General features: G+C 41.2%; 1 long non-coding RNA gene across 3 annotated transcripts in view; it reads left to right on the forward strand.

The window, feature by feature from the left end:
* The window catches only part of LOC138687500 (uncharacterized), a 78,095-nt gene that overhangs the window by 43,699 nt on the left and 21,464 nt on the right, over positions 1-12,932 (forward strand). For 2 of the 3 annotated variants that reach the window (XR_011326708.1, XR_011326711.1), the window contains exon 6: positions 6,635-6,834. This is a non-coding gene — a long non-coding RNA (uncharacterized lncRNA). Of the gene's footprint in view, positions 1-396; positions 3,379-6,634; positions 6,835-12,932 lie in introns of all 3 variants that reach the window. The other variant, XR_011326713.1, reaches the window with a different exon arrangement.

Below are 12,932 nucleotides of genomic sequence, written 5' to 3' on the forward strand. Positions count from 1 at the left end.
GAACAGGAGGTAAAGTAAATAAAAATAAAGAGCCAGAACTCCAGCTGATGGAAATTAGTGTAGTTCTATTGAAGCCTATGCAATTACACTAACTGAGCAATTGGTTCATTATTATTTTTATTTATTTTACCCTTTGTTCCTTCCCTTCGTTGGAGCTTTGAATTAGCTGAGCTGAATTAACATCAGCTGAAGAGCAGTCCTAATGTGCATCCTGTTATGTAGCAAACTCTGCTATCTCTAAGGAGAGGGAAGGGGCAGAGTGGGTAGCTTCTGAAGAGGCCTTTGAGGGAAAAGAGTCACTATCTACCTAGACCACAGTTGTGCTCGAGTCCATACTCTCTCTCTCTCTTTTTTTTTCCCCCCTCCCTTTTTGCCTTTCCCTCCGCCCCAATGCAGGTCATCCCAGTGGGGATTCTCACTGTTGGTATGGATACAAGGGCACCAGACCTTTGAGGAAGGCAAGTGAGCCATCAAATGAGGTAGAAGCAGGTATGGTGGGGTCATACCCACGCTTCATAAAGACACAGAAATTGAGTGTTCCTCCTTTCCCTGTGTGTTTTCCAGCCTATCCTCAAGCCTGTCTGCAGAGAGCCCGAAAGCCCGCGAGCAGGACTCAGGTGCGCGCCGCCGTGTTGCAGCGTGGGTGATGGGTGGACCAGATCCGACCCACGCCATCAGGAGGTCACTGAGAGGGCAGGGGAGGTGTACGCACGGCGTGGGGTGGCATGGGAGTAAATCATCGCAATAGTGGGGAAATAAAGATAGGAGTATGGCCGCAAAGTTGCAGTTTGTAATAAATGCAGGTTTTGACTGAGTTGGTTAAAACGGGTTTAAGGTAATGGTGTTGGGGTTTTTTTATAATGGCTGTTTTAATTTTAACTCGGAAAACCAAATCTATCCTTTTTATTAGAGCTTCATGAATAAATTAATGACTGTTTTGAAATTAATTTTCAGTACAAAAGACATTTCTTATCCAGATTTTATTTCCTGTAGTTGTTATACAGTAAATCTGCCCTGAATCAAAGACTTAACCCATTACTCATTCAATGCTTAAATATATATATTTAGGCTTGTACATCATTACTTGAAAATACATTAAAAGGACATTAAGTGGATTTGCAGTTCCAATTCATCTGCGTTTTGCATTAAGGTACAGTGTTTAATTACATGTTCACACATACTCTGGGCAGTTTCCTACTATTTCTTCTTTCTTTTCATTATTCACTTCAGAGCCCTTTCACATCTTTAAGGCTTGAATTAAATGTGGAATTATACATTTGCTTTTGGTCTTATTTAGGACATTCATCAATGTGCCAGCTAGGTACCTGGAGAATATTAAGGCGTTTATCTCCTTTTGACATACAGGGCTACTATTTCCACCTTACAGCAAGAGAACTTTAAGAGAGGGAGAAAGCTGTTTAAAATAATATCAAGGCAGATTTAACCTGGTTAAAAAAAATGAGGCTTAAAGGGCAGGGTATCCTAAATTCAGGACTGATCCTCATTCTCTGGGATGAAACAACTTCTATTTGGAGGCGCCCATTTTTTAATCGAAAAAAGCAACTCTGTGTGAACAAAATGCCATTGTGTGCAAATATAACAATCTCACTATGCATTACCATTAGGGATTTGGCTATGAAGAGTTTTTACATAGATGTTAACCATCTGAGCTGCAGAGCTGCCCTCTCTAAAACTCAGTCTCAAGGGATGTGGCTGTTTCTGAGGTTGGTCGTGAGATGGAGGAGCTCGTCGCCCTCCTGCCGATGAACACTAGAAATTACGGACTTCCTGACTGAGGTCACAGCCCCATGAGCTCAGAGCTTTTTTCAAATCCAAATGAAATTTCACAGTACAAAGGAAAGTCACTTTTGTGACCTGTTGGCTCTCTCCATGCTGAATATTAAAAGGATTACTGCAAACAAAGGAGGTGTTGAACTTGAAATAATTTTGTATGACATAAAGTACAAGGCAACCCAGATATAAAGGTGTATTGTAACTACTAAAATAGAAAACATGTTACCACCAAATATGTCTTTTCAGCTGCGTGTGTTGTAATAGCCTTTATTTGATATCAGATACCTAATTCAAAATGCACTTCACTATCAGGACAAAACCCAGCAAAATTAATTATAATGAAGAATTCTGCAAAAGTAGAGCAAGACAATTTTCATTGCTAGTTTAACTGCATGATCTAATGGTTCTTTTTGACTCTTCAGATATTTGATTAAGTAGGTAACGAATGGCTATGTATTTTAAGCACCAACCACGTAAATTTGAAGAAGAAAACTGGATACCCTGTTACAGTAATGAATGCTATTTGGTGAAATTTCTACTTATGTTGAAATATAAATTGTAAACATCCCTCTTTATTAGTTCTCTCAAGATTTCTATTCCTAATGGTCGTCTTATGTTACTCAACCTACTACGTTCTCTGAAGAGATTAGTTTTGGAAATCATATCACTGGTAGAGGATTCAGTTTTTTTCATTATTCATTCTGAATTCATTAGTAATACAGGTAGAATTATAGTCAGGTACTTTTATTTCCTCCATGAAAAAACAAGGAGATTTTCAATACGCATTCTTTTCCTGTGATGTGTATCTATTGCAGAGAAAAATCTCCAACTTGATTACACGTGTGATAATTTAATTTTATATAGCAACAAATAGTAGCTATCATGCATGATGATTATCAAGATAATCTACCAGCAGCTAAGGAAAAAGAGTGCCTTAATTCATGAAATACGTAAACAAAACACTGAGCTTCATTTTGAACATATGGATCCCATTCACATTATTTTCCCATACTGTTGAAAACTGTAATTATATCTGATATGTGCTAATGAGAAAGAAACGCGTAGTCTGGCTGTAAAGCAGGTAGACCCATGAGTTTTTTTACACAAGTGGCATAAAATAGAGAGGAGAGGGGTGCAGTGGTCAAAATCTGAGGCTTCGGTAAGGAATGGAGTGAGAGACAGAGAGAAAGATGAGGGAAGGGTCCCAGGAAAGAGCTCAGGAAAGGAAAGTGAAAGCTATTATCCGATTATTATTGGTATATGTGTCCTTTTATTTCAAAGCCCTTTTTGAAGTTAGCGGTGATTTTTCACGAAGGACTGGTGACTGCCATCAATGACAGTCTCGTGCTTCTGTCAAGGATTTTCTTTCTTAGCAATGCAGTATGACAAAATACCCAGTGGGAAAATGTTTCTGGAGAGCCAAGTGTCAGCTACAACAGTGATCTGTTTTCATCCAACGCAAAGATCTGCAACTCTTATTTCTTGCAGCCAAATCGTGGACTTCCCTAATTGCTAACATGCTTCGGTAGCTGTGCGTAGCGTGCCAAGAATGAAACCGTACCTGCGATCTGAATGAGATAAAGTGTAAGTGAGCAAACGTATGAAGTAAAACTTTAGGAATTCTAGTAAAACCAGGTGAAAACTAAGCAAAGATGAAATAAGAACTGATGTGAGATCGTGCCTAAACCTCAAACAGAACCTGAAAATGTATTTGTTCTCTCTCAAAAACAGAGGTATGCCGAAGAACCCTGTGTGGCTCCCCTCTTATTAGCTCTGTTATTTTCTAATCAAAATGGCAAGTAATTGGCAGACTTCCTGACACAACCTGGGAACTGGGAGAGGCAAACTTCAGTTTTTGCTGCAGAGTTATTTTAAAATCCCGGGAGGCTCTGGGTAAGGAATATGCAGCAAACCTGATGAGCAGGATTTACCGAGCAGCTGCAGAAAACACCGCGCTGCAGGCTCAGTGAGCCTGGCTTTGCCAGCACACACAAAATGCAGACCTCATTTTATACTCGGATCAGCTGTGCGGTACCTGGAGTGTCCATATGGCTGGCATCAAATATTGCCCGTTGCCTTGTATCAGCGGGCAAAAAAATATTCTGTAAAACTCAGTATTAACTCTCATGTGAGACTAAGATTTTCCTAACTCCCTGGTCAGATCATGTTCTGAGACTTACAGTTTTCTTTTATAGCTCTAGCAAAATATGTTTTTCCCATTCAGTACAATGATGACTCTTCTTGCTGTCTTATAACTGTCCAGCTTTTTCTTGAATGCTAATAAATTCTTAGCTTTGATGCTATCTTGCTGCAAAGAAAGGCTAGTTGTGCACTACGTTAACAAGTATTTACTTTTGTCTGTAAAGCTACATAATAAGGGCAGGCTAATAAAGTTTTCTCTCCAAAATAGCTTGATTTTTTAAAAAAACAAATGTTGTTACTGGGTTTTTGGTTGGTTTTGCTCTTTTACGACTTGTAGGAAAATAGCTAAGAAAGAAGTTATGGAAAGACATAGGGGAATTGCTTAGGAAATTCTATACTGTGAACCGTATTTTTAATGTATCAGTCTCAAAGCACAGAAAAAAATGGATTTATCAGGAAGTGTTGATATTTGAATCTCTAATTCCAGTTTGTTTCTTTGCCTGTCTCCTCCTGGGGCCCATGCTGCCCCAGTAACTTGATTTGTGGACCATGTAACTTCCCCGGACAGGGATTAGAAGAGCAATGGTATATTAGCTTTGATTACCTCCCTCCAGCTTATGGGGAACGATTTAGTTATACTTTTTGCTATTTCATCTCAGAGCAGATCAGTATAGGAGAAAGATCAGCTCTTCTTGGCCCTTTCCTTACCTTTACTGTCAACATAGTGAAATGTACCTATCTCTGCAATGAAACATAGCCGTTACTTAGGAAAGGGACATGCCATTTGTATGCAATATAAAGTTCAAATTATTGAAATGATGTTATCTCCTTCAAAAAAGTGAATGTATTATTGAATAGTTTTCCTGTCTTTTTAAGAATTAGACCTCATAATTGTCCTCGATAACATTAACCTGGAGCATTATTTTTACAATTAAGTGGCAAAACCCACTTTCAATATATTTTTTATTAACTGCTTTTTAACTTAGAGCTCTGATATTTCTAAGGGTGCTTGCATAGCTCACAGTTAGGTTAATGCAAATGATAAATGTATATTACTTTTAAAGTGCAAAATTAAAATTATTTTTCATTTAATAATGAAGAATTATATGGCTTTCTCCAACTGATACAGTTACATAGATAAATTCTCAAGAATAAGAGAGAAGAGCACGTTTCCCAATATCTACCTGTATTGTACTCTAAATTCCCTTAAATGCTCAAATACAGTTCCCAAAGTGAACTTTCTAACACAGGCAGCTTTCATATTTGCTAATACGATTGTTGTCATCATCACATTAATGAGAAAACTGCAGAATGAGTCCTGAGGGAAAGTGTCTGTGACAGATATCATAGTTGTTTCCATGGTGCAAAGATAGTTGTTTATTAAAATACGGCATGTCTCCTGAGAAAGGCTTCTACTACTGTAGCTGGCTGCATGAAGCAACAAAAAGGTTGGATAATTTCAGAGTTGAATTTTTTGTATTAATGACATTTGGCAACGACACGTGCTCCAGAAAATTTTATACAAGGTAAAGTTTGGCTGGTGAGTTCTGCCTTTCTGTCCGATGTAAACGTATTTATCCAATGGATTAATTATTTATGGTCTGGCCTTTCTATAAAACTACTGTTGTATTTCTGTTTATGGAGTTTAAAACACTGTCTATGTGGGTGGGCAAAATGATATTGCAGTGCTTACCTCCCATGCCAGCTGGCCACCTAAATGTCTGACTGTGTGTGTTCAACTTTGTTCAGTTGCCACATGACATGAAGCAGGGCTGTGACCCCAGTGATACTCCTGCTTGTAAATGTAAGCTCAGCTATAAAAATTGCTGTGATTCTGTCAACAGCAGGTTCCTCTGTGATGTTTTCTGAACTCCTCTGTGCGCCGAACCTAGTAGAAATAAAGTTTTTCACATCTAGAAAAGTTAAATGTATTTGGAATGGGACCAAAAATTGTCGACCTGAATGTAAAGATTATTAAAATATGGTTTGCTTATAGTCTACCAAAAGAGATCACAATTACTGTAAAGTGATGTTCTTTTTCAAAACCCCGGGTCTCCTTTCAGGTGTCAAATGCTTTGGTTAGAGGTACACAGAAATACAGAGTTTCAGGGATTCCTCTTGCTTAATGTGATATTCTAAATTAGGCTTCTGCTGAAATTCTGCCAGCTAGGGAGGACAAACACTACGATGTGTCTAAGAGCATCATAACATTAAGCGCTAAGGCGGTGTTTCAAAGAATTGCTTTCACTGGTGTTATCTCCCTGTCTCTGTGAACATTTGGAGGTCACCATCATGAATTATGTCTCCAGCAGCGACATTGCTCTCTGCACAATACAGCACATCATACAAAAATTAGAGGACAGAAAATGGAACTGGCTTTCTGAGGAACTGTCACTGCACACTTGACTTGTCTGGATACTCTTTCTTAAGCATTTGGTATTGGGGACTATCAGGGGCTAGTTGGACTTTTCATACAACCCTAAACAAATATATTTTATGAAGAGTGAAGTAATATTGACTAGTGGAAGCACAACATTTTGTGACCAGATGTTAATAAGAATTGTACAGAGAGAGCGATGAACAACACATTGGCAAGTGTTTTCAAGTACTAACATTCTTCAGATATACTGATAGAAACAGGTAACGTACTAGTAACTCCTATGAACAGTTTTTCAGGAATCTACTTTTGTTTTGCCAGGGAACAACAACTCAATGCTAACCACTCATCAGAGCCCTCGGGATGGTTCCCACCAACAGGGAAAGTGAGGACCTCAGTGCTGCCACCCTTGTGCCCACGGCTTCAGCCTCCCGGAGAAGGTCTCCAGCAGCAGCACTGGGAGACCAGCAGAAGACAGAGACAGGAGGAGCTAGAGGAAGCATGGGATAACATTAGAAGAGGTATATATAGGCTATAAGAGTTGAGTCACAAAACCTTCCCTTCCCTTTCCTCCCCTCCTCTCCTCTCCTCTCCTCTCCTCTCCTCTCCTCTCCTCTCCTCTCCTCTCCTCTCCTCTCCTCTCCTCTCCTCTCCTCTCCTCTCCTCTCCTCTCCTCTCCTCTCCTCTCCTCTCCTCTCCTCTCCTCTCCTCTCCTCTCTCCTCTCCTCTTTCCTCTCCTCTTTCCTCTCCTCTTTCCTCTCCTCTTTCCTCTCCTCTTTCCTTTCCTTTTCCATTTCAAATACCTAGAACTAAATTATGCTTCACTGAAATTTTACCATTAGCTTCCAGAGCTAAAGCTGTATTCAGCTTCAGTGGGTTCAGAATCTCCTCCATGACTTTTAAATGCTGCTTCACATTAGGAGGTTCGTCCTATACCCTTTTGGAGACATAGCTCCTTCCCCTGCTTGAAGCCCAGCTGTATTCTGTCAGATTTTGACGTGAATTAATCACTATTATCTCACTATTGAGAAATTTATATACAGAAAATAGATCCATTTAACTGCATCGTTTCCTGATGTTGCAACTGGGCTGTTATTCCATTTTTGACTTCTGGTACATGAAGATGTGACTGCCTCATCAGACTGCTGAGGAAACAAAAATCTATTAATTGAACATGGATTTCAGGGAACCCTCTACTTGTATTTCTTGACATAAACTGTTCCACAATGTTTAATTTTACTTCATTCTGCCACTGAGCAATGATCAATCTTTTGTGGCTGGTAAAGTGAGTTTTTGTATATGAGGTTTGAAAACACCTTTGAAATCTTTTGAGACAAAGAGAGCAGCAAGTGCATATGAGTATGTTCAGGCATTCAAAAAGAAATGTGACATGCAGCAGAGTTTCACTACTGCTTCCATGTGTTCGCAAGAATAAAATGTCTAAATTGGTAACTATTTAAGATGAATATAGCAGAAATGATAATGAAAGGAAAAAGGATCTTTACTGTCTTCTCAGATTATAAATATAGCACTTGGTGTTGGACTGAAGGAGGTATGTTCTTAAAGAGATTAAGGAAATGTATGTCCCACCGGAGATGGCAGAGAATCAGGCATTTCATTCTGGACCTCACAAGTTTTGTAAAATTACAGATTTAATAAACAAACCATTTTACATCTCTGTAAGGAACTTAGAGGGGATTTCAGAAGTCAAACACTGAGGACCCTTGCTTTGACTGTGGTGGTAAAAGTAACATCTGCCTCAGACATTTTAACAACAGACTGTTCAGATCATTCTTTTCAGCTATGGTAGCAGACTTGACAGACATAAGCCATCCTACCCCTCGTTTCTACACTTAAGTCTCTCAGCTGAACTAAACCTTACATCAAAGCACTCATATCAAGGACATTCAGATTTAATTTTACCTTTCTCTTTCAGATGTTCAGTTCATTACAATAACTTTTGTGGTTTCCTAATTAAACAATAGCACAGAAATAAAAGAACAATCATTTTGTTGGTCGCATCCCTGGGATGCCACAAAATCTTTTTTTCTTTCCTGCAAATCTGAGACAAAAGACCTAGCTGAAATTTCTGCCACACTCACATACGTTTACCAGTACAGGCTCAGGACCTTGTGCGATGTGACTCAGACTGCTACCCACAAGTAAGTTATCCTAGCAATGCCGATGCGTGTGCTGCGTCTTCTTGAGAAGAGTCCCTGAATCATCAAGTACAAAAGCATTTAGCCCCAGGTTGGGGAGTAGACCTGACATCATAGGTCAATCTCTTTCTTTTAAAAACGTATTATCATATGTCCATGATAACATTAGCTTGGGGTAAATGCAAATACAGAGAAAAGGAAAAGGAGCTGAAGTTCCTTCCAGTTCCATTGCTCTGTTTCTTTGTCTCTTCTTGGGCATACAGCTCCGCCCAGTGTTAACCCACCACCAGAGACCTGTTAATTCTTTCAGGTTTGCTGATATCCGTGACGCTGGGCATTTTTTTAGTGATTCTATGATTCTTATGGTTCATAAAATGTTACAGGAATATTAGCTTCATTTCATGCTCTCAGTTTAAAATTTCAAGTAGGTGCTTGGTTAAAGATTTCAAGTTCACGGCTTGCAAGAGTTTTGTGAAAGCTTTACTCTACGAGATTTATTTCCCTGAGGAAAGTGAAAAGGCAAGTCTTAGACAAGGCATTCAAAAACAAAGCCAAACAAGGAAAAGATAGAAACAGCTTGAGGAGCATTGAAAACTTTGTTTTAGTATGGAGAGATAATAAACAATAGCTTTCAGGGTCTTATCATGATGTATTGTCTGTATTTCAACACATGGTCTTTGTAAAGCTGACAAAACTGGTTTTATTAAAACATCAATGACAACAAAAAATGCATTTCCCCAAATCATCTCTTCTCCTGATCAGAATTTCTTTTGCCTGGCAGGTGTAGCCCATTTACTGCAACAAAAGGTGAAAGGTTTGATGTTGTGATTGTGGAATCTCAGGGGAACAACAATCAGCTCAGCACTCAGTCGTCTTCTGTGAAAATTTGTGTAAGTTTTCCTTGCAATCTCTTTCCCAATACTTTCCCAGATTTCCTACTGCATCAGCAACTCTATTTAGCATTATGGTGGCTCATGACCCTTTCTCTTGTGGAAGATATCTACTTGTGGTTGGTTCACCCTGGCTGGATGCCATGTGCCCACCAAAGCCGCTCTATCACTCCCCTCCTCAGCTGGGCAGGGGAGAGAAAATATAACAAAAGGCCCATGGGTCGAGATAAGGACAGGAGAGATCACTCACCAATTACTGTCACGGATAAAACAGACTCAACTTGGGTTAATTGGTTTAATGTATTACCAATCAAATCACAGTAGGATAATAAGAAATAAAATCCAATTCTTAAAACACCTCCCCCCCACCTAGCCCTTCTTCCTGGGCTTAACTTTAATTCCTGATTTCTCCACCTCCTCACCCCCAGCAGCACAGGGGGATGGGGAGTGGGGGTTTATGGTCAGTTCATCACACGTTGTCTCTGCCGCTCCTTCCTCCTCAGGGGCAGGACTCATCACACTCTTCCCCTGCTCCAGTGTGGGGTCCCTCCCACGGGAGACAGTCCTCCACGAACTTCTCCAACGTGAGTCCTTCCCATGGGCTGCAGTTCTTCACGAACTGCTCCAGCGTGGGCCCCTTCCACGGGCTGCAGTCCTTCAGGCACAGACTGCTCCAGCGTGGGTCCCCCACGGGGTCACAAGTCCTGCCAGAAAACCTGCTCCAGCGTGGGCTCCTCTTTCCACGGGTACGCAGGTCTTGCCAGGAGCCTGCTTCAGCGTGGGCTTCCCATGGGGTCACAGCCTCCTTCGGGCACCCACCTGCTCCGGCGTGGGGTCCTCCCTGGGCTGCAGGGGGACAGCCTGCCTCACCATGGTCGTCCCCACGGGCTGCAGGGGAATCTCTGCTCCGGCACCCGGAGCGTCTCCTCTCCCCTCCTTCTGCACTGACCTGGGGGTCTGCATAGGGGTTTCTCTCACATGTTCTCACTTCTCTTTTCAGCTGCAGTTATGCAGGTTCCCCCCCCCCTTCTTATATCTGTTTTCACAGAGGCACTACCACCATCACTGATTGGCTTGGTCTTGGCCAGCTGTGGGTCCGTCTTGGAGCTGGCTGGCATTGGCTCTATTGGACATGGGGGAAGCTTCTAGCAGCTTCTCACAGAAGCCACTCCTGTAGGCCCCTGGTACCAAAACCTTGCCATGCAAACCCAATACACTACTCCATCACAAAAGAGGTGAAGTAAAGAGTTTCTTTGGTGACTGTGAGGTCCCTTGATGTTTCAACAGTTGGAGTATGTGCTTACAACTTTTAAAACTCAGTTTTGATCCAGAGGTACACATGCCTAGGCAATATGTCCATTTTGACTTGTTAGCGAGCCAGGCAAATACTCTGAAAAGGTCTCTAATCTTTGATGTAGTTGATGAAATGTTTATCTCAGTGCCCAAAGTTGTTAGTGCTATTGTTTCCAAGTTCCAGGGCATAGATTTAGTGGAACATCAAGAATTTGGTCCAAGAAAGTGATTAATTATGGCCCTAAAGTAGTGCATAAAATCCACCATAGGAGATAATTTAAACTGGGATCACAAAAACCCCTTCACAGCCAGCAGGAGATTGCCTACAGATGCATAGGATAAAAGGCCAATGAGGGTGATACTTTTCTAATATGATCCCTCTCTGGAACTTAGGTTCCCTGTACTGGATCCCGAAACACTTTTCTGATATTAAACTCCCCTTTAAAAAAACCTCTGTAGCGTATACACTCTTCCTTCTTAAGAACTCGAACTGAGTGACGCTGTGCTGGATAACCTAGCAAATGGTTAGTGCATTCACCCAGGAGGCAGAAATGTGGTTCAGAGTTGGACGGCTGCCCTCCACCCGAGGAGCTCCCAGGCTGGCGCTTGTCCCTGTGCTCCTGGACTGTTGCTCCTCACCGAAGAGCTTCATGGCCCTCTACTTTGCTGACCTAGTAGCTGCCACTAGGACAGCTGCACCTTCTGTGTCCTTTTCCTCTTCCTCTTCCCTTGTCTTAGTCTAAATCGGAAGTCCAGGCAGCTGCAGTATTTTATTTCCATTCCTCCACATGCTTTCAGCTGACGTAATTCATGTCATTTGTATTCAGTCCCCTCCGGTTTCTTGGACTGACATCTTTTGCAGCCATCCATACTTAGTACGTTGGAACTGTTCCCCTTGTTTTCTCATCAGGCTCATGTCCAGCCCTCATAACGAAAGGCAGGTGATCTGCACGCCAGTATTTTACCTCATTCGGGCTCCCTAGTTCCCTCTAACTCCAAACTTCTCAAGAATAAGAAGAAGCTGAGTACAAGCCATCATTTGTCAGCTCTGCCCGTGAGCCTATAAACCTATGTTGGTTTGTATGTCAGAGGAATTTGAAAACTTCTTTGAAGAACAAGGTGTTATCTTTTTTACATCAAAATCATTGAAATAATAGATTATACTGGGTTTTCTTGCAGAGTGTAGTTACTGTAATTAGCTGGCAAATTTTGAAATATTACTCTGTTGAGAAAATAGTAGTTTGACTGAAATGCCTACAGCTGAACAGCCACATGATCACTTATTGTGTATGAATCCTTGCTGTCTATTGTTATCTTTTTATCTTGAACCTACTATTCTCCTGCTATTTACACCCACTGTATTTCCTGAATGTGTCAAAAGTCTTTTTCCCATCCTTTCCATAGCCCCTTCACCAAGTTGATTTTACATTTACTGCATTCATTTCTAAGCGCTTCCATGTTTTCTGCATACATGTAAGCAAATGATTGTACATGAAAAATGTACATATGAAAAAGGAAGCCTAGAAGAAATTGGTAAATATGTTCAAAGCTGGATGCTTAGTTCACCATCTGGGTAAAACGGCTTGTCTCCTGGGACTGTTGAATATGCCTTCCTAGTTCACTTCAAAATACTTCTCGTTTTGCTCATCAGTCGGACTCATCAGTCGGCTAGCAGTTCAGAGGGGAGTGAAATGCACTCCATACAGTTTGCTCGTTCTCGTGGTATCTCAGAATCACTGATGCTGGAGAAAACTAGGTATTTTTTTCAGACATCTCCCAGGTTATTCTATACAGCTGATGCAGAGCCACAAAGAAAAAAGTTTTTAGTGCCTTGAGAAGGTTTGACAGTGATCTGATGAGACCTCGATGATTTTCTCCTACTGTATTGCCCGTAATGAATCTCAGAGCTGGCCTATTTTGTTGGTAGTCTCTCTTGAGGACCCCTTCAAGGACAGCTTTCTGGGTAGATTCAGAGGCCTTTTTTCTTGCTGTACTGCTGCTTCCAAAGGTGCTGACTAAAATGATGAAAGATGAACCAGACATAACCCTGCTGAGGGTTTTGTGCTGACCATCCAGACAGTGGTTTCACTTGATATCACAGTTCCTCACATATATTCTCAGCACTGGGGGGGTCAGGACCAAATGAGTCATGCAGCAGAGAGGAGAGTTCAACCTGGCGAAGGGTAAGGAGCTGTCTCTGAGAATTGCTGATGTGACATTTTATGCTACATCCCATACTCTCAGTTCTTAATTTCATGCTGCGCTGTTTTTGGCTGG

The sequence above is a fragment of the Haliaeetus albicilla genome, chromosome 1 (assembly GCF_947461875.1).
Source record: "Haliaeetus albicilla chromosome 1, bHalAlb1.1, whole genome shotgun sequence".
NCBI lineage: Eukaryota > Metazoa > Chordata > Aves > Accipitriformes > Accipitridae > Haliaeetus > Haliaeetus albicilla.